The sequence below is a fragment of the Cervus elaphus genome, chromosome 19 (assembly GCF_910594005.1).
Source record: "Cervus elaphus chromosome 19, mCerEla1.1, whole genome shotgun sequence".
Lineage (NCBI taxonomy): Eukaryota > Metazoa > Chordata > Mammalia > Artiodactyla > Cervidae > Cervus > Cervus elaphus.
The window spans coordinates 82,211,246-82,230,995 of NC_057833.1; the positions used below are offsets into that span (position 1 = coordinate 82,211,246).

The 19,750-nt window shown below is 49.5% G+C and overlaps 1 non-coding gene and 1 pseudogene across 1 annotated transcript; both read right to left on the reverse strand.

The window, feature by feature from the left end:
• Positions 1 to 9,920: 9,920 nt before the first annotated feature.
• On the reverse strand, positions 9,921 to 17,349 carry LOC122675243 (annotated as a pseudogene).
• On the reverse strand, positions 16,601 to 16,672 carry TRNAW-CCA. Its single transcript has one exon. It is a non-coding gene; the product is annotated as a tRNA-Trp (tRNA).
• Positions 17,350 to 19,750: the final 2,401 nt, after the last annotated feature.

The following is a 19,750-nucleotide window of genomic DNA, read 5'->3' on the forward strand; positions in this document are numbered from 1 at the left end:
ACCACAGTGAGTCTAGCTAGCAGCCACCTGCCTTTCTGCATCAACTCTGCCATACCCCAACTCAGCAGACTTGAGAGACAACATCTCTCTGGGCCTGTTTCCCCACCTGTCAAATGTACATGTTGATAACATTTCCATGCTTCTCTCCAGCCTTCTGGGAGTTTTCTGGGCCTGAGAAGAGCCCAGGCAGTTGCGGAGTCACAGAGTTACTCACTTCCTTGTTTTCCTACATGACTTGGCCCTATTTCCTGGCTTCCAGCTCTACCCAGTCAATGACTTGGTCTGAGCCACTTGTGCGGGGAGAGCTGGTGAGCTGAGCTGGGATCAGAAAAGTGCTGGACAGACCTGGGCCACACAGCCTCATGCCCTCCCCTGAGGATGGGCCCTGCCTCTTAAGGAGATTTGTGGATGGAAGTTCATGAAGGTCAAGCTGGAAGGTCTCTTAGAGACCCTCAACTTACAGTGGGGAAGCTGAGGGTAACAGAAGGGAAGAAACTTGTCCAGGATCTCACAGAGGCCACTGGAAACATCTGTTTGTTTTTTAATAAACAAGAAACAGCTTATTACAGTATAAGTAGCATCTATTAAACTCCACATGAAGTGCATAGTTGGATGAGTTCTGACACACATACATCCCCATCAACCAGCTCCACAGTCAGGATACTTATCGTTCCCATCACATTGGGACTTCCTCGATGGTCCAGTGGCTAAGATTCTTCACTCCCAATGCAGGGGCCCAGGTTTGATCCCTGGTCAGGGTACTAGATTCCACATGCCCCAACTAAGAGGGCACAGGCAGCAACTAAACATCCTGCATGCCTCAACTAAGACCAGGCACAGCGAAATAAATAAAGCTAAAAAAAATTTCCCATCGCCTCCAGAAGCTTCCTCATGGCCCTCTGTCCTGTCTCCCTCACTGAGAAGGAGGCAAACTCCAGTCTGCTTTCTGCCACTATCTGTTCGCATCTGTTTTAAGGGAGCACTGACAGGGCTGGTGGGCAGGCTGGGTGTCGCCTGGGAAAGACAGGGGGCCACCAGGATTGCGGCCCGAGGACTGGAAGGCTGGAGCAGCCATACTTTGAGGTGAGGGTCAGGGAGCTTCGTGAGCTTAGCCTTGGGCCCTAAGCGAGCTGTCTATTCATCCCCGTATGAAGGCTCTGGGGCAGGAGCCGGGAGTTACAGAGGCTGAACTGGAGACCCGCAGAGAAGGACAGGAAGTCAGGGACCAGCCAGACCTCCAAAGAATGAGTGTGGTGACAGTGGGGCCCTGGTCTCCCACTAAGCAGTTGGTCAGGGCCAGCTCTCTACAAAACGCCTGCTCCCCTCCAGGGGTCTGGCCTCCCTGAGCCCGGGAAAGTGGGCCCTCCAAGGGCAGAGTGTTGTTGCATCTGCCTGGTGGTGACACAGTGCCTGGTTCCTGGGAAGAGCAACAGAAAGGCCAAAGAAAACTCCCCTTACCTTGGCAATATTTGCAGGAACCCAGAGCATGTGTCAGAGGAGGGCAAGTACCCAGACAGTGACAACCACTTCCCACGGGCCTTACCTCTGGCCAGAGTTCTGCAGAAAAGGAGAAAGCAAAGTGACATTTGACTCAACTTTCATGAACACTCCCTCAGTTGACCTCCCAGTAACCCCATCAGCTAGGTCCCTCCTTTACAGAAGAGGAAAGTGGGGCTCCAGAGAGAAGATGACACCAGATCTGGACCCACTGCCTCCTCGGTGACCCCTGGGGGCACGAAGGCTTGAGCAAATCTGCCTTTGGCCATCCCCAGCTGGTCACTGCCCTTTCTCCAGGGCTCCCCTCTCTCTGCAAATCTACTCCAAGATATTTTGTCCTATTTGGACGAACTGCCCCACCAGCCCCATACTTTGGCACCGCACCCTGGCCCCTCAGTGTGAGCCCACACTTCCCACCTGCCCTGTCCTAAAGGACCTTCTCTGGGCCACGCATGATGCCTCATACTCCAGGTGTGTGCAAGGCCTGATGGCAGTATCTTCCAGAAACCCCAATGCAGCTAGAATATTCAACATAACTGATAAACACAGCTGAGCAGCTTTCACTGCGTCTGGTCTGGCATACAAGAGGCAGGCACTGTCCTAGCCCTCCTGCGCCTGGGGACATGAGGTCCATGGGCCAACCTCAGGCCATTAAAGTTGACTGTGAGGCATGTGTGCTCTGAAGAAAAAGGTCAGGGCATAGGACAGGGGACCAACCATCCCAGGATCCACAGAGGGATTCTGGGGAAGGGAGTGGGGAGCTGGGGCTGAAGGAAGAGCAGGAGTTACCAGGGGAAGATGGAGGAGAGGTTACTCCAGGCAGCGGAGGGAGGGGGCAGAGCTGTGACAGCCAGAGGAGGCCTGTGTGCCTCAAGAGGGGACACCAGGCAGGTCAGCTGAGGATGTCCAGAGGGGAGGTGGGACCGGAAGTGGTGTGTCTTGCCCACTAGCAGAGACACACGCCCTTCCCTAGAGCAGCTCAGGGACTGGGAGCAGTCAGGGGCCCCGGGCCTCATAGCACCTTGGGGAGGGAGACTCCCGGGTCAGTTCCTGCTCAGCAGAGGCCAAGTAGCTCCATGAGCTCTGCCCAGCAGAGAGGGGGTCACTGGTCCCCACTCCCTGTCCACTGTCGGCTCCACGCAGACCAGGAGGCCCAGGCCTTCCGTCTGCTGTGAGCTTTCTGATGGAGGCGGAAAGGCCAAACCCTGGAATGTGCTGACCTGTGCCCCCTGCAAGGCCCAGGAGCTGAGGCCCATTCTTCCCTGCCAAGGGTGGGTGTGGCCCAACATGGGGCAGGCCGAGCAGGAGAAATATTTCCCGTAGGACGGTTCCCAGAAGGGTCTCCTTCAGCATCCCCAGCCTCCTTTCCCGATGAGGAGAGGAAGGCCCCTGAGGCCAGGGTCAGCACAGCATGCCCCAGCCGGTACTGGCTCAGCGCTTCCTGGCAGGGCCCTGCCAGAGCCCTTGAAACTGGCGGCCCTGGAGCTCCTTTCAGGAAACTTCACAGTTGGTTTTGGAATCCACTCCCGTTACGTGGGAACAGAGCTCTGTGGCCCGTGTTGGGAGGGAAGTCATGGGTGGCTGGAAGGGGTGGGGGCTGCAGGGCAGGGCCTGGGCATGCGCAGATCAACCTTGGAGGAAGCCCAGCCTCGCGCTCTCCAAGCCTCAGTGGCCTCATCTGCGAAATGGAAAGCACGGCTGCTCTGCCAACGCCAAAGGAAAGCTTGGAGGTCACGGGAAACTGTATGGTGCTTTCCAAGTGTGAGGTGAGCCCCTTATCAGGCTCCAGTCACCCAAGGGGAGGACATTGAGTTAAGGCAGTGACAGCCCTCAACGTGAAGCAGAGAAGCTGCGAAGCTGGTGTTCTGCTGCCCGAGGGGCCAGACAAGGTCTGAAGACTCTCAGCGCCTCTCATCCTGAAATGCAGAGCCCTGGGTTTCTTTTCTCCAGATGAACTGGGCTCTGAACCCTCCTGGCAAGCCAAGATATGGGCTTGCACTGGGGCTGGTGGTTCTTAAGGGAGTCCTCTGAAACTCCTCAATGGGAGGGGAAAACACAGACTCCTGGGTAGGTAGGGCAGGGATGCATAAGGATCCCAGCTAAGGACCCCTGGAGGTGTGTGTGCAGGAGTTAGGATTAAACTGGGAATTTAGAAGGAGGCAGGAACTCCTGCTGGGAAGCTCCCATAGCCCTATGCCTCCCAAAGCCTCCCTCGTGGTCAATGAGTTCTTGAGGGTAAGGACCACACTTTCTTCCTTAATCCAACAGTGTATGCCAAGAGAAGGGCCTCTGTACGTGTGTCGGGAAAATGAACAGAACAACTCTTGGTTAACTCTCAACTCAAGTCTCATCTACCTTTATCTCTGGCATCTAGCACAGCACCTGCATTCAGCTGGTGCTCAATATGTGCCTGGCGGCTACTTCTTCCCCCAGTAAACCCTATCCTGTAGTCAATACGGACCATCTGAACTTTTCCAAGCACATCTTTTGTCTCCAGCCTCTCAGCCCCTGTTCCTTCTGTCTTCCCAGGCTCTTCTTCACCAGCTGACATTCTGAGCATCCTCCGTGGGCCCCCTTTCCCAGGAGGCCTTGTCTGACCAGACTGACTTCCACCCGCTACCTTCCAAAGTACTCCAAGGACTTTCCTCATCCCACACAGAACTGCCAGGCTCTCAACACTCACCAGACTCCCAGCCCTAACCCTTTCCCTAGTCCTCACCTCAACCCAATACCCAGCTGAGGGTCTGTCCTGCTGGGAAGAAGTCAGCCACTTAGAAATGGCTGTATCCATCAGCTCTCCCCTCCAGGGCAGGACACACCCCCTCACGCGCTTACCCTTCCTCAGAAGACAGGGGAGAGGATGTCTGTGTTGTCTTTGGATGACAAAGCGAGAGGCTCTGGATCAGTCACCGAACCCCACCAAGAGGAAGTGGTGGTTTTGAAGAGCCCTAAGCTGGTGGTCAGAACGCCTGGGCGGGTGACCTTGGAAAAGTCACACACACAGCCTCAGATTCCCGTCTGTGAAATGAAGAGTTGGACCACTTCTCACAAAGTCTGACACATTGAAAGTGTCCAGTCCTATCCCAAGAAGGAAATTCCCCACAATGGCTGGAAAAGGGGTGGAGGAGGGGTGGAGGTATGTGCTCAAGGTCCCCCTGTCTACCGGGGCCAGTCTCCCTCTTTCCAAGGACTGCCCACAAGCTCAGGACACCGCCGGAGGGTGGGTGTCCTGACTCTGGTCAGGTTTGCTGTATTTTGCTGTGTGGTGAGTCCTGGCCTAAGGTCAGCTGTCCCCCTGCATCCAAGGCAGATTTCCTAGGAGGGAGCCCTGAAATTGGCTCCCCATTTCGGAGGAGGGAGAACAAGTTGATTCCAGGGAAAGACTATGTTTTCCAGAACATTTAAGACAGCTGTTGTTTCTGCGGCCTGCGGGGGTGCCCCTCTCTCCATCATCCCCAGAGTGGCTGGCTCCCCCAGTCCTTGGGACCTGGGAAAACTGTCCTCCTTCCCTCCCACCACCCTCCTCTCACTTCCAACAAGCAGCACTTCCTCTGGGATTCTCCACCTTGGACTCGCTCCAGGGAATTTCTGGAAGCATAAAATGGTGCAAACAGATTGTTTTCATTATGATTATTCTGGGTTTAACCTCCTGGCCCTGCGTCACTGAGAATTGGGGGCTCTTTGTTAGAACCACTTGGGGCAAGAGGCCTTTCTTTTTCTTCTGTTTGTGCCCGAATCAGTCTTATTTTCCTTCCTCAATTCTGGATCCTCTCCTGCCTGGACCCAGTCCTCCACACGCCCTCCCTGCCTCCTGCAGGATTTGTCTAATGAAGCCTCAGGGTGACCCTGCTCTCCTGCCTGACCTGCACTGTCATCAAATCCTTGCCTTTCTCTGCGGCTGCTTTCCAATGTGAAACCAACCTCTCTGAACCCGCCTCTGAAAGACTTAGAGGATCTGCCAACATTTGGTCTGAATGTTTTTAACATGAAGATTTTCCTATTCCTCAAAATTGTAGTGAAAACAACACACTCACACAAATGTGTTATGTACAAATTTTAATACATTGAAAACAACCGACATATTAACTTGGACTGCTGCAAGAATGTGTTTTCTTGTACAGATCTCAAAGCAAGAATTTTATTTAATTAAAGGTTGTTCCAGGAACAGCAAGAGAGCTAATTAAAAAAAAAAAACACACACACTTTTAACAACTGCAAATACTTCTCCATGTGAAACAGAATTTCTTAATCTGGCACAATCAAAATAGATGGCAGTGGTTCTCAGCTGGGGTGATTTTACTCCTGACACCTGACTCTGGAGGAAGGGCCGGTGACTGCTGGCCACCGTCACCATGCAGGGTCTGGAGCTGGACCATGAGGGCTCCCACCCTGGGCCCACCACTCCTGGACCATGTGACCCCAGGCTCAGTGCCTCATCTTGCCAAGCTTAGATTTCCTCAACTGCAAGATGGCACCACAGGATCATGTATTTCGTTTGGCAGTTGTGAGGATTAGATGGTATCATTCATGGCAAGTACTTAGAACAGTGTCAAACACACAGTCAGTGTTAGCCACCACCATCATGATTCCTGCAAATTCCAGCAGCCTGCAGGTTAGACCTGCCCATTGCAGGACCCCTGTCCTTGTCTTGCTTCACAGCCCAGCCCTGGCGTGCCCTTATGCGGGGAGTGGGGGCAGCCTATTGGAAGGCACTGCCCAGAACAAAGCTTTAAGCAGCAGTGTCCAGAGACACAGACACTTGAGGATTTTTCTGGCCCCCAAACTCACAGATGCCCAGACTCACAAAGCCGCCTCCCCACTTCCTCATTGAAAGCTGGAGTCCTACTGGGAGGAAGAGGAGGGGGATGACGGTTAGGGTCCAGGCTCAGCCTGACCTTTAACTTTGGTGAAGAGCCTCCTCAGAGAAGCTGTTCGACCTTGGCAGAGGGGAGGGGAGTGGCCTACTAGGGCACCAAGGGAAAAAGTCAGTGTTTACATTTCTGAAAACTCTATTGTTTGAAAGGACACAGAGTAGCCATTTCCCACAGCAATGGCCAATGGGGTCAGAATTCCTCACATCTTGCTGTGAGACCAGCCTGGCTGGGCTGTTTGTTTACAGCAAAAGTCATCATTTTACCAAAATTATTTGCTAAAAACTATCTTCCAGTATCAAACTTGAGAATTTGCTCTAATTGTGAAAAGTGGGTTTACTTGCTACAGATGGTTTTCCTGCAAAGACCAGCCAGGCTTGGTCAGGCTGTTGGAGTGAAAGCAGGGGCCCCTCAGTCGCCCTACCTATGAGGAGGCCCCCTGCACCGTGATCCCAAAGGGGAGCGAGGCTTTGTCTTCCTCAAAACTGTGTCTCTAACCGCCACAAGTTATAGGCATTAAGAAGACATTGAAGCCCATTCTGGAGAAGGTTTGTTTTGCTGAGTCACTCAGTGAGGTTGTGGGTATCCTAGGTCTGTCCTGGACACTTCAGTGCCTTCCCCATCTCCTCCTTCTAGGGCTTCCCTCCTTCCCACAACATCTTCCAGCTCTTCCTTCAGCATCTGTCCGGAACTAGACCACCTCCCATCACCTCCACTACCCAGGTTGGCCACCTCCTGGCCACCCTGTCTCAAGCACCGCCATCTCCCACCTGAGTCACTGCTGTGGCCCCCGCCTGGTCCCCCTGCTTCTGCTATGGCCCCTCTACAAACTACCACCTGGAGAAAGGTCACTTTAAAATGTAAGTCTGATGTCACTCTTCTAGAACATTCGAGTCCAGAGGACCCTTCCCAGCTCACAAGGAGTCAAATTCAAAGTCCCTTCTGTGGCCTGTATGCTATGCTCCCACCCCACCCCACCCCACCCCACCTCATCCCACCCCCCTCTCCCCCCTCCCCCCCACATACTCACTTGGGCCTCCTCTCTTACCACTTGGCTCAGTCCTCCCAGGCACACTGGGCGTTTGTTCTCCCCTGAACACCCCTTGGCACAGCCTGCCATTCCCTCTGCTCCCACATGGCCTCACTCACTTCCTTCGAGTTCCTGCTCAGGCATCTCCTCATCGGAGAGCCCTTCCCTGACCATCCTGACAATTGCCAGTGCCCACCCCACTGCAAACCCAGGTTTCCTCCTCTATTTGCTTCACAGCATTGCTGAACCTTCGCGCTCTGCTCATCACTTACTTGTGTGTTGGTGGCCTCTCTCCCTGGAGCATCAGCTCCTCAAGTGCAGGACGTGGTGGTGTTCACAGCTCTGTCCCCACTATCCCCATCCATGTCAGGAGCTCAACCAATACCTGTTGAATAAGTGATGATTAAGTGAGTGAATTCTGAGGGCAGCCCCAGACAGCTGTGATTCCTCTCCTCTGCCCACAGCTGACGGGGCTGGGGACTGCCAATCCCCAGAGCACCCAGACAGGTCAGGAGGAGAATGCTCAGCCCTCCTGCATCATGGGGATTTGTGGGCCAAGTCCTCATCAGTCTCCACCTCCCTCTTTCTCAGTTTAAAAAGAAGATTAGCCAGGAGATAGTGAGAAAGAGAAGTTACCTGCCAAGGGTTCCCAGCTGCAAAGACTATGGCTCCCCACAGATCCACAGATGAGGCCCCAGGCTGTCCCAGCCCTCTGGTTCCAGGTGTCATTGGAAGCCACAGGCCTGGGTGAAGAACTGTTCCATCTACACATATAATATCATGTCACTGGTGTCGGTGTCAGGATTGGAGCAGGGTCAGGGAGGGTCACTGTGTGAAAGTGTTAGGGTTCAGGGTGGTTCTGTGTGAGACAGAGGAATGCCATTGGTGGATTTTGGCTGGTCCAACTGGTCAGGAAAATCATTCCAGGAAGAGGGCCAGAGAGCATGATCTCAACTTCCACAAGCGATGATGAACTTGGGAGGATATTCCAGGTAAAAGAAACAGTATAAGAAACAGCAAACTTGTTTCATGAGCAGGGACTGAGAGTCTGGAAATCAATTCTGTAGAATTGGCTAGAGTGTAGGATTCATGCTGGGGGGCGGGGCAGGGTGGCCAGGAAAAAGTGACCTCATGTTTCCCCAGCACTGCTGCGCCAGGCCCGGGGCTCGGTGCTAGAAGATGAATAAGGCCCAACTTCCCCCACCCTGTCACCCCCTGCACAAGGTGGCGGGTGTCAGAAATACATGTGCAGCCAGCATCACGTGCGCACACACACAGCATGCATATACGCATTGCACTTTCACACACATACACGGGAAAGAGGCCCCTGGATGAGAGCTTACTCAAGCTTCCACCTTGAAACAAATCTCTTAAGTGGCCTTTGTTCCTTAGAGTCTCCAATGAGACTCTGAGGTCTTATTAGTGGGGAAAAGCAGGGTGTGAGTAGGTGGATTCCATTTGTGACCACTGTGGGGACTTCCCTGGTCGTCTCGTGGTTAAGACTTCACCTTCCAATGCAGGGGTTTTGAGTTCGATCCCTGGTAGGGAACTAAGATCCCACATGCCTAGTAGCCAAAAACAAGAAAAAAGGACCAAAACATGAAATGGAAGCAATATTGTAACACATGCAATAAAGACTTTTAAAAACTGGTCCATATCCCAAAAAATAAAAATAAAAAAACAAAACAAGTAACTTTTAAAAAGCCACCATAATAATAGATGTGTATCTCAGCTGGTAAAGAATCTGCCTGCAATGCAAGAGACCCTGGACCGATCCCTGGGTTGGGAAGATGCCCTGGAGGAGGGCATGGCAACCCACTGCAGTATTCTTGCCTGGAGAATCCTCATGGACAGAGGAGCCTGGCGGGCTACAGTCCATGGGGTCGGAAAAAGTCCAACACGGCTAAGCAGCTAAGCACAGCACAGCAGGTTAGCCTTGGGGGAAGCAAAGATGCTGGCAGCACGGAGTGCGGGGCCGGAGTGGGAGAGAGGTTTCACTTTTACTGTGTTTTATTACACATTTCAAATTCTGTTTAAGGTTTAATCTATATATTACTTAAGAAACCAATTTTTAAACATTTTTACAACTCCCAGGCTCTGAGGAGCCAGACTGCTTCACTAGCAAGTCCCCAAGCAAGGTGGCCCACAGGCCTTCCTCACCTTTGGTGCCGCCCAAGTGCCCCAGGCACACCATGAGACTGCATTAACTGGCAACAGAGCAGCAAGGCTGGAAGGCACGCGGGCGGCCTGGGGAGCCGGGCCACCTCTGAGCCACTCACACCACGGCAACCCAAGAGGCCTTTAAGTCCAGATGTTTGCTCAGCCCTCGAACAGCTCTGTTGGAGAATCGTGGTCCCAGGAGAGGACGTCCCATAGGCCAGTCCTCGGTCTGATCAACCCCCCACCCACCGACCCACTGGCTGCATCAGAGTGAGAACGCAGAGGGCCTGGGGCCGGGAGTGGATATCCTGCCTGTGCCTGGGGTCACCCCACCAGGGCTGCCCGCAGTGGGGAAGCTTCACTCACTCACTCCAACGGGTGCTGTAGGGGGCCAGGCTGTGGCAACTGGCTGAACTTCCACCACAGGGGTGATGGCATACAAGGCGCTTGAAACCACAGGGCGGGGTGGGGAACGTGGTGGCGGACAATGAGATCAAAGGAGGCGCAGCGTTGAGTAACCTGCCACAGGAGGCTGCTTGCGTTTCCCACTGACAGAGCATCCTGCCAGAGAAACGAATTGGGTCTTGAAGAACTGCTAAGCTGTTCTGAACATGAAGTTACAATTTCAGAGGCAGCTAATGGGATTTGGTTGTATGACTCATGCTGTAAACCCATCGGGGTTAAACCTCGGAGTGACTGACGTGCCGCACCCTGAGCCTGTTTCTTGGCAGGAACTGGAGAGCTGATTGCCAGTGATGCTCCTGGGGAATGTCAGAGGTGGGTTGGTGGCTCCCAGCATGTTCCCGAACTTTCTGGCTGAGTGGCCTACTTCTTGGCAATCTCAGAGCACCCTGCCATCTATGAAGGGACATTTTTCTTTCACGAAAATATTGAAATAATTGGAGCTGAGTGATATAAGTCTGGCCTGCCATGAGGCTGAGGCTGCCAAACACCTGTGTTCTCACTTGCATGGTCAGTATTAAACAATGACTTCCTTCTTTGAATGTGTGACTCCTCCTGTGAGTGCTCAGTTGTGTCCAACTCTTTGAGACCCCATGGACTGTAGCCTGCCAGGATCCTCTGTCCATGGGATTCTCCAGGCAAGAACAGTAGTATGGGTTGCTGTGCCCTCCTCCAGGGAATCTTCCTGACCCAGGAGTTGAACCCAGGTCTCCAGGATTGTAGGCAGATTCTTTACCATTTGAGCCACTTGGGAATCCCCTCCTCCTGTGAATAGGGATGATTAGATACAATTTCCTGGGATTGCTTTTTATCACATGAAAAAAACCTCACTATTGTTACCAATAGGATATCAACATGCTACGATAGCCAAGGAGCTTTTCAATTACAGCTGATACCAAAAAGTCAAAGGCCTATGAGAAACTCTTCCTAGCCACAGACTTGGAGAAAGGAGCCCAACAACCCAGCTTCCCTTGGCAGAAGCCATTCAAGATGAAGACTCCATTTTAACTTCAAAACATTTCTGGTCCCCTCTGTGACAGCAGGTTTTTTGTTTGGCCCTGTGTTCTGCCTGTCTCCAGCCTCTGGCAGAGGTCCCTGGGGCCCTCGACCCAGACCTGTTTCCCCAAGAGGGTGACCAACCATCCCAGTTCATGTGGGACTGAAGGGGTTTCCATGGAGTGGGACTTTCAGAGCAAAAACCAGAAAAGTCCAGAGCAAACCAGGACAAGTTGCTTAACCAAGTTCCCTACCGCCATCCCATCATAGCTGCTTTCTCCTCTCTGATCTGCAAGAAAGGGGAGGGACAGTGTGGTCCTGGCAAGAACAAGTCAGCTCCTAATAATTCCTCCCACATGGTGGTCCACCTGGTCCACCTTAGCACAGACTCTGTGCTAAGGGTTTTTCACGTATTATCTCATCTCACACTTTCCACAAATGCTTTCCCCAGAAATCTCTGAGGGGTTAAATGACTCATCTGTAGTCACCCCAACAAGATAGAAAGGCAGGAATGGGGACACAGATCTAACTGACATCAAAGCCTCACCTGGACACAACATGAATATAAACCAAACAATCATTCTACAGTTTCTTATACCATTTGTCTTTTAAAACTTTGCTCAGGAAACCCTAAAAGATTTCTGAGACACTTTGTAGTCTCTCAAAACTGAACTTTTTTTTAATGGTCTCAACCATATTCATCTTTATGTTTTTTATTGGAGTAAAATTGCTTTACAATGTTGTGTTAGTTTCTGCTCAAAATTGAACTTTAAAGTAGGTTATTATAAGTCTAAATCTCTCTAAATATATATAATTTTGATATATTGTAACTTTTAAGTAAAACTGTCACATCACTTTTTAAAATGTCTATAATGATGGGAATACAAAATAGCAAACTCTAAGGAGGGGAATTTGGTAATACCTAGCAATGGCACCCCACTCCAGTACTCTTGCATGGAAAATCCCATGGATGGAGGAGCCTGGTAGGCTGTGGTCCATGGGGTCACTAGGAGTCAGACACAACTGAGATACCTCACTTTCACTTTTCACTTTCATGCATTGGAGAGGGAAATGGCAACCCACTCCAGTGTTCTTGTCTGGAGAATCCCAGGGACGGGGGAGCCTGGTGGGCTGCCATCTATGGGGTCGCACAGAGTCAGACACGACTGAAGTGACTTAGCAGCAGCAGGAGCAGCAAAATTATGTGAGTGTTTACCCCTTTACTCAGAAATCTTACTTCTAGGAATCTATCTCAAAGATACACTAGTAAAGAATACAAAATGACATACTGTAAGACTGAAGCACTGTTTGTAACAGCAAAAGTCTGGAAATCCACATTTCCAGCAGTCAGGGATTAACTTTACACACCACAGCATGTCAATACAATGGAGTTCCATGCAGCTATGAAAAGGAATAGGGAGAATTTCTGTTTATACCTTTGGAATAAACTATGGAGCATGTATTGTTCTATGAAAAAAGGCAAGGTGTAGAATCATGGGTGTAGTATACTACTTTTTCTATAAAAATCAGGGAATATATGTATATTCCTACTCACAGTTGTTTGTATTTCAAGACAAAAGCAGCAAGAGTTGAAGAGGAAATAAAATGGTTTCCTGCATGGAGGGGGATTGTAAAAGATTTAGGGGAAGAGACTACCTTACTTTATAGCTTTGACTTTGGAACCATGTAGACTTTACATATTTTACAGAATAACTAAAGAAAGTTAAATTAAATGAACTTAAGTGACTTAACCATACAGAGAATTATTAAAGTGACATTAAAATATAGTAATTTAGCTGAGTATTAAGAATAAGATATATGATAAGTAAATTGCGAAGAAATCTTAAGTTGCTTAGCTCAATAATCATACTGTAGTGATAATATTAGTGATATTCCTTTGAAGCTATGGTGTATTATGATAAAATAAATAATTATGCTAGTGTTAATAGGAATCAAAATTTTCAGCATAAAAGAGATACAAATAGAAAATTTTAAATGTTAAGTCAAATTCTGTAATAATAAAGTTTACTCTGAAATATTAATATTGATTCATAATGTATTTTTATGTCAGAGAACAAATACTTACTTCCTAGCTCTGCCATCTGAAAAGACGTAGAATTCACGACTCATCCAGTAACAACAAACACTCCTAGCAACCAGATTATGGTCTCCAAATAGCATCTCCCAATACAAGGCTTCTGGAGAAATATCCAGAAACTGAAGCAGAAAATTTACAAGGTGAGCCTGTAATATCTTGCTTAAACAAAAAAGCAAGGATGCTACCCAAGACTGCTAGGGTCATGTCAGAAGATCACAGAAGTCAAGTCTTACTGGCCAGATAGACATGAAACAATTTGAGCATCAAAAAGAATAATGGCTGCAATGAAACTTTATGTCAAATATGCTTAAAATAACTGAGTCCATGCATAATATAAAAAAAAAAAATTCTGACTCAGGCCATGGGCCCTGAACACTCTTGCATGTCTGTTATGGGTAGGCAAAGGATACAAGACCCTGGCCATTCTTTGCCCAAACTGTTTATCAGGGTCACGTTGGCAGAGAACTGCCTTGGGGGATGAGCAATATTTCCCTCCATGACAAAGATGACTCTTCATCCTCTTAGCTAACTGTCTCTCATTGTGATGCAAACTTACTGCATGTGTGGCATCCACCTGGGCTGCTCTGTGTCACCCATGGGACCTGGGAGACAGAGGACCAGACACCTACGTGAAGCCCATGTTGCTTGCTGTGACATGAGTAAAAATCCATTATCTCTGACCCAGGAGCTGTATGTCTTCAATTTACATCCATGAGACTGGGGCAGCTAACTTGGTGGGTTTTAGTAAACTAAGGTCCCATACAGACACTCATCCAAATCACTGACCACCTTTAGAAGATATAAGGATACTAGCTTATTATTTTGAAAATTGGTAAAAAGCAATCATTTATTGCAATTCCGTCACAAACCATACTTGTAGCTAAATAGTTGATGTAGGAAAGTTCTTTATAGAAGAATCTTAGCTAATAAATTCAAAATAGGTGAAGAGAATTTGAAAACCACCATTTTGCATACCTTAATGTAATAATGAATCTAGGCAATGTTCATTAGTGACTGTCCTTTAACACTGCTGACTAGAATTCTGATGAAAAGCTGCAGTACATCACTGTACAATGAATATCTCACAAAAACAGAGATAACAGGCACTTATGTGATTTTTGCTGCAGTAAAATGAGAATGAAATCACGCCATCTATGAAATGTTCTTATAGAAAATTGCTGGACTTCTCTGGTGGTACGGTGGATAAGAATCCACCTGCCAACGCAGGGGACATGGGTTTAATCCCTGGTCTGGGAAGACTCCACATGCGGTGGAGCAACTAAGCCACAAATAGCCCACATGTGCTGCAACTACTGAGCCCTTGCATCTAGAGCCCATGCTCCGTAACAAGAGGCCACCATAATGAGAAGCCTTTGCATTGCAATGAAGAGTAGCCTCCCACTCACTGCAACTAGAAAAAGGCTTCGCAAAGCCACAAAGACCGAGTGTAGCCAAAAATAAATAATTTTTTTAAAAAAGAAAAGAAAATGACCTATGAATCTGATTAAACCTCCAGACCTAACTACCATTCACAGGAAAAAGAGGGACAAAGAAATATGTGAATGACAACAAGAGAGTGCAATCAGTAAAGTCTAGAATATGGGATACTCTACAGTACAGATAACTCAGTTTCTTCAATAAGTAAATGATGAGAAAGCAACAAAAACATAGGCAGAACTGCTGGATATTACAGGAGACTTAAGAGATGACAATTAATCAATGTGAGAACTTTGTATTCTGATTTAAACAAATCGTCTGTAAAAAACCATTAATGAGGCAACTGTGGAACTTAAACATAATGGAATATTTGATGATAATTAAGGAATGATGGTCAACTTTTAGGTGTCACAATAGCATGGGGTTGTTTTGAAGAAAGAGTCCTTCTTAGAAACTGAAATACACACAGATGAAATGATATGTCTGGAATTTACTTTAAAAGAATCCAGTGGCCAGAGGCAGGGGGAGGAGTGGGAGTGGGCCGGGAGATGAAACAAGATCCATCATGTGTTAATTATTAAAGCTGGTCATGGGCACATGCGGATTTGTTTTAATGTTTTCTTTACTTTGGGGATTGAAATTCCCATAGTAAAAGAAGTGTTTTTAAGCAAAATGGTACTACTTTTGAACTTCTTAAATAATGCAACTGAAATCTAAATGTACAAAAGTTGTATATTTGATGGAGTTAGAACAATATAGCAAATCTAAGAAGGGATTAATCTATTGAATCAAAGCTGATTTTCTAAAAATTTTGAGCATCCCATCCTAAACAGCACTTGGAAATGTTTTGTCCCATGCCCATACCTAAGTAGACAGTCTGCTTTTAGTTTACTCTCTGGGAATTATTAGCATAAAGAGAATGTAAAAATGCTGTCAATCATGTGAAAGACATCAGAGCTTAGATATCAAAAGGGGATCAATATATTTGAAAAGAATGGAACCCACTGGACTGGGAGTAAGTGGGAGTGTGCCTGTTCAGACACTGTCCTGTCTTCCTCCACCCCAGCCTCCCACCCCATCCCCAAATCTACCAGGTAACTCAACTCAGCACCTTAACCCTGTTATGAGGCCCTCCAGGGCCCAGTTCACTCAGGTTGGTCTTCCCTCTTCCCTCTCTCACTTTGCCCCTCTTTCTCCAGTGTCTGTGTCATGACCTGCAGCCGTATATGGCATATATGGGAAGAGGCAGGCGCCTGGCTCTGCCATAAGTCTGCCCACAGGGAGGGGGGCCCAGTCCCCCCCAGACCACAGGGAAGGGCCATGATCTTTGACCCCCCTCCTCCCCTTGAGCCCTCCACTCCATCTTCACTTTTCTTCTTCTTCTTTTTAAAATTTATTTCTTTTCGGTTGCAGTGGGTCTTCATCATAGTGCATGGGCTTCTCATTTCAGTGACTTCTCTTGTTGGGGAGCAGAGGTTCTAGGAACACAGGCCTCAGTGGTTGCAACATATGGGCTCAGTATTTGAGGCACATGGGCTTAGCTGCTCCTCAGCATGAGGAATCTTCCTGGAGCAGGGATGGAACCCATGTCCCCTGCATTGGCAGGTGGATTCCTTTTCATTGTTGTTGTTAAACAATGATTTTATTGCTTGTGTACAATAGGCAAATGTATGCAACCAGGGCAGAGGCTGCGGATGACTCGTATTTCCAACTGGGAGTGGGGATGGGGGCGGGGAGGACTCGTTTTGTCTTGTACTATCGAGCCAACCAGTGAATACGACTCTCAATCAGAATCAGATGGAAGCCTATTATACAGAGTGAAGTAAGTCAGGAAGAAAAACATCTATATAGTATATTAACGCATATATATGGAATTTAGAAAGATGGAAATGATGACTGTATATGTGAGAGAGCAAGTGAAGTGAAGTTGCTCAGTCATGTCCGACTCTTTGCAACCACATGGACTGTAGCCTACCAGGCTCCTCCGTCCATGGGATTCTCCAGGCAAGAATTTCTGGAGTGGGTTGCCATTTCCTTCTCCAGGGGATCTTCCCAACCCAGGGATCGAACCCAGGTCTCCTGCATTGGAGGCAGACACTTTAACCTCTGAGCCACCAGGGAAGCCCAAAGAGGGACAAATATAAAGATCAGACTTTTGGACTCTGTGGGAGAAGGCGAGGGTGGAATGATTTGAGAAAATAGCATTGAAACATGTATATTACCATATGTGAAATAGATAACCAATCCACATTCGATGCATGAGGCAGGGCACTCAAAGCTGGTGCACTGGGACAACCCAGAGGGATGGGATGGGGAGGAGGGTGGAAGGGGGGTTTGGGATGGGGGACACATGTACACCTGTGGCTGATTCATGTCAATGTATGGCAAAAACCACCACAATATTGTAAAGTAATTAGCCTCCAATTAAAATTAATTAATTTTTTAAAAAAGAACCGACGAAATTTGGCATCTTTACCCTTTCTGTTCTGCTCAAGATGCTTTCAAACAGCAATAGCTTTTTAAAGTAAATAATAGAGATCCTCAGGGAGATCAGGAACAAGTCCTTTGGACTCAAGAATTCTCAAGATTTTATTGCCTTTCACGAAACCTACTTGTGCAACACTGTGTGATTCTCTCAGGATCATACCAATTGGTGAGGGAGGGAGGCCCTTCTTGGCCAGTTTGTAGACCTGCTCCTTCACATTGTCAGACATCAGCTCCAGCTAGGTGGGGACACTGCGGTGGTAGGGGAGAGCTAACTGGGACAAGCCCTTCCTGGGAGTGTGCACGCAACCCATGATGGTGGCGATGTGGTAGCAAGAGGCGCAGGTGGATTCTTATCCACCAGGGAAGTCCCATCCTCACTGTTTCACCTCTGGGTCTCCAGACAGGCCTTCCTTTACTGACTCTATCCAGGAAGTGAGCCCCCTGGGCTCAGCACCAAACCCACACCAGCTCCTGTGAAGCGCTGGCCTCCTGTAGGAGCTGGCCAGGCTGCAACTCCTGAGCCATCAGTCCTTCGCAGGCTGCTGCCCATGATGGGAGGAGCTGCATGGGGAATGGGAGGGGACAGAATAGAGGGTTGGCAGAGGACAGCAGGTGGTAAAATGAAAAGGATGGGCTGGAATTCTCCCCAAGAAGACGTGTCTGCAATGCTCCTGGAAGGAGAAGTGAGTCCAGAGGATGGTCAGCAGATGATCAGCAAATGATCTGGGGTGGAGGTGGGGGGAACCGTGGGATGAAGATAAGGAGGGACAGCCAGGGGAAAGGAAGGCAGTCAGTTACTGAGGCCTTTATTCCAAAAACAGATGCTGTGAGAGCCCCTGGCTGTGCTGCGGTACCCGAGACAGAGTCCTCTAGCAGAAGGTTCCTTGTTGAGAAGACATCACACAGCTTGTGTCTGAGGGACCACTAGCAGAGCTCAGAGCCTGGGAGACCCGCATCAGGGCACAGGCCTGGGGGACCCTCAGCAGGGCTTAGATCCCAGGGGACCCACCCCAGAGCTCAGGGCTCCTCCAGGCTGGCTCTAATGCTCCGTGGCTTGTGGGAAGCTACCTGTCAGAGTTTCAGGGTTTCCACACCTTCTTGATATCAGGGCCACAGACCCTTCTTCAGGCACACAACTCCTGCTAGGAAAGTTCGTCTGGAAGCACAGTGAGAACAGGCCAGGTGTGAAGGAATGCAGGGCCTCCCCAGGGCTCTGGGCTGTGGGGCAAGCAGCTGACCAATGTGCTCCTGCAGGGAGGAGGAGCCGTCAAACAGGAGGCTCCCCAGGTGAGGGCTGGGGTGAGAAGGTTGGCCGAGTTCTGCCGGAAGGACTCTGAGACCCCTGAGTCCCCTCAGTGCTCCCCCTCCCATCCCCATGTCACGTGGGCAGAGAGGTTGCGGTCTGAGGAGCATCAGGTGTCCGAGCCAGAGCCCCTGTGAGACCAGCTTGCCCGATGCACCTGGTCAGGGGCACCGAAGACCCTATGTGAACTCTTGCTCTGACCACCCCATTACTGGGCTCTCTAGGGCAGAGTGGAACATAGGCCTGGAGTCTGGCCAGAGGATGGGCAGGCCCAAAGCAGGAACATTCGATCAGACTAGCAAGCATGCACAGCCTTGTCCCTTGGCCCTACCAGCGCTCACCCGCCCTGCTGTGTCCTACAGATATGTCATCTGCGTTGCTGTGTCTCCCTGACTCAGCGGTGGTGGACAGCTTGCCCCAGAGGAGTGAGCAACAGAGCTGAATGAAGATAGAATGAAGAATGGATGATGCCTGTCGCCTAGGGAGCACTCTGGGAAGCATCGTACTCAGTGGGCCCTTGGTTTTGTGGCTACAAAAGGTACTCGGCACTCAGCCAAACCCGGAGGAATGAAAAGTCAAGCTTCCAAGGAAAAAAGTTCAAAGCACCAAAATTCTTTAGTCCTTGAGGGAGAGGCTACCCAGGGACTGGGATCTGCTTTCCCAGGATATGCCCAGCCTCTGCCCAGATGTGTGAGAGCCTGGCTCTCCAGACAGCCCAGCCAGCCGTCAACAAAGCCCTGACGGCTCACTCCCCCACATTGGCCACTGGATTCCAGTTCAGAACCTCTTGCAGGATCTGTGAGCCTGAGCCAGAGGGCAAGACATGACAGGAATTTGCACCATTCAAACCAAGACTCTCTCCTGGATCTGCAAATGGGGATCATCTAGGGCAGGGGAGATTCCTAAAAACAGTCATAATTTTGTCCCACTCCAGACCAACTGAATCAGAATCTCTGGTAGGATCCAGGTCAGGGGATTACAACATGCAGCCAGGACAGAGAGCCCTCGGCCCAGCTCCTGATGTGTGAAGGTGGGGCTTGGGAGGGTGAGCCATGGAGCATCTCAGTGACCTGACTTAATCCCTGCAGTCAGGCCTCCTGGACAAGCATCAGTGTCCTGCTAACTAACCCTTATTCCCTAGAGAAAGCACAGACTCCTTAGCCTGGCACCTAATTGAGGCCCCTGGTCCGGAGAACAACCCTGAGCAAAACAGTGTGTCCCAGGGGTGCTGTGGGATCTGCAACTCCTGACAGGGTCAGATAAAGGGAGACAGGGTGGGATGGGGAAGAGAGTCTGTGGGGGTAAGAACATGGACTTTGGGTCAGTTGGGTTTCAGATCAGATACCACGACTTTGCAAAATAACCTCTCTGAGCATCTTTTTCCCAAAATGAGGATCAAAATTCTGACT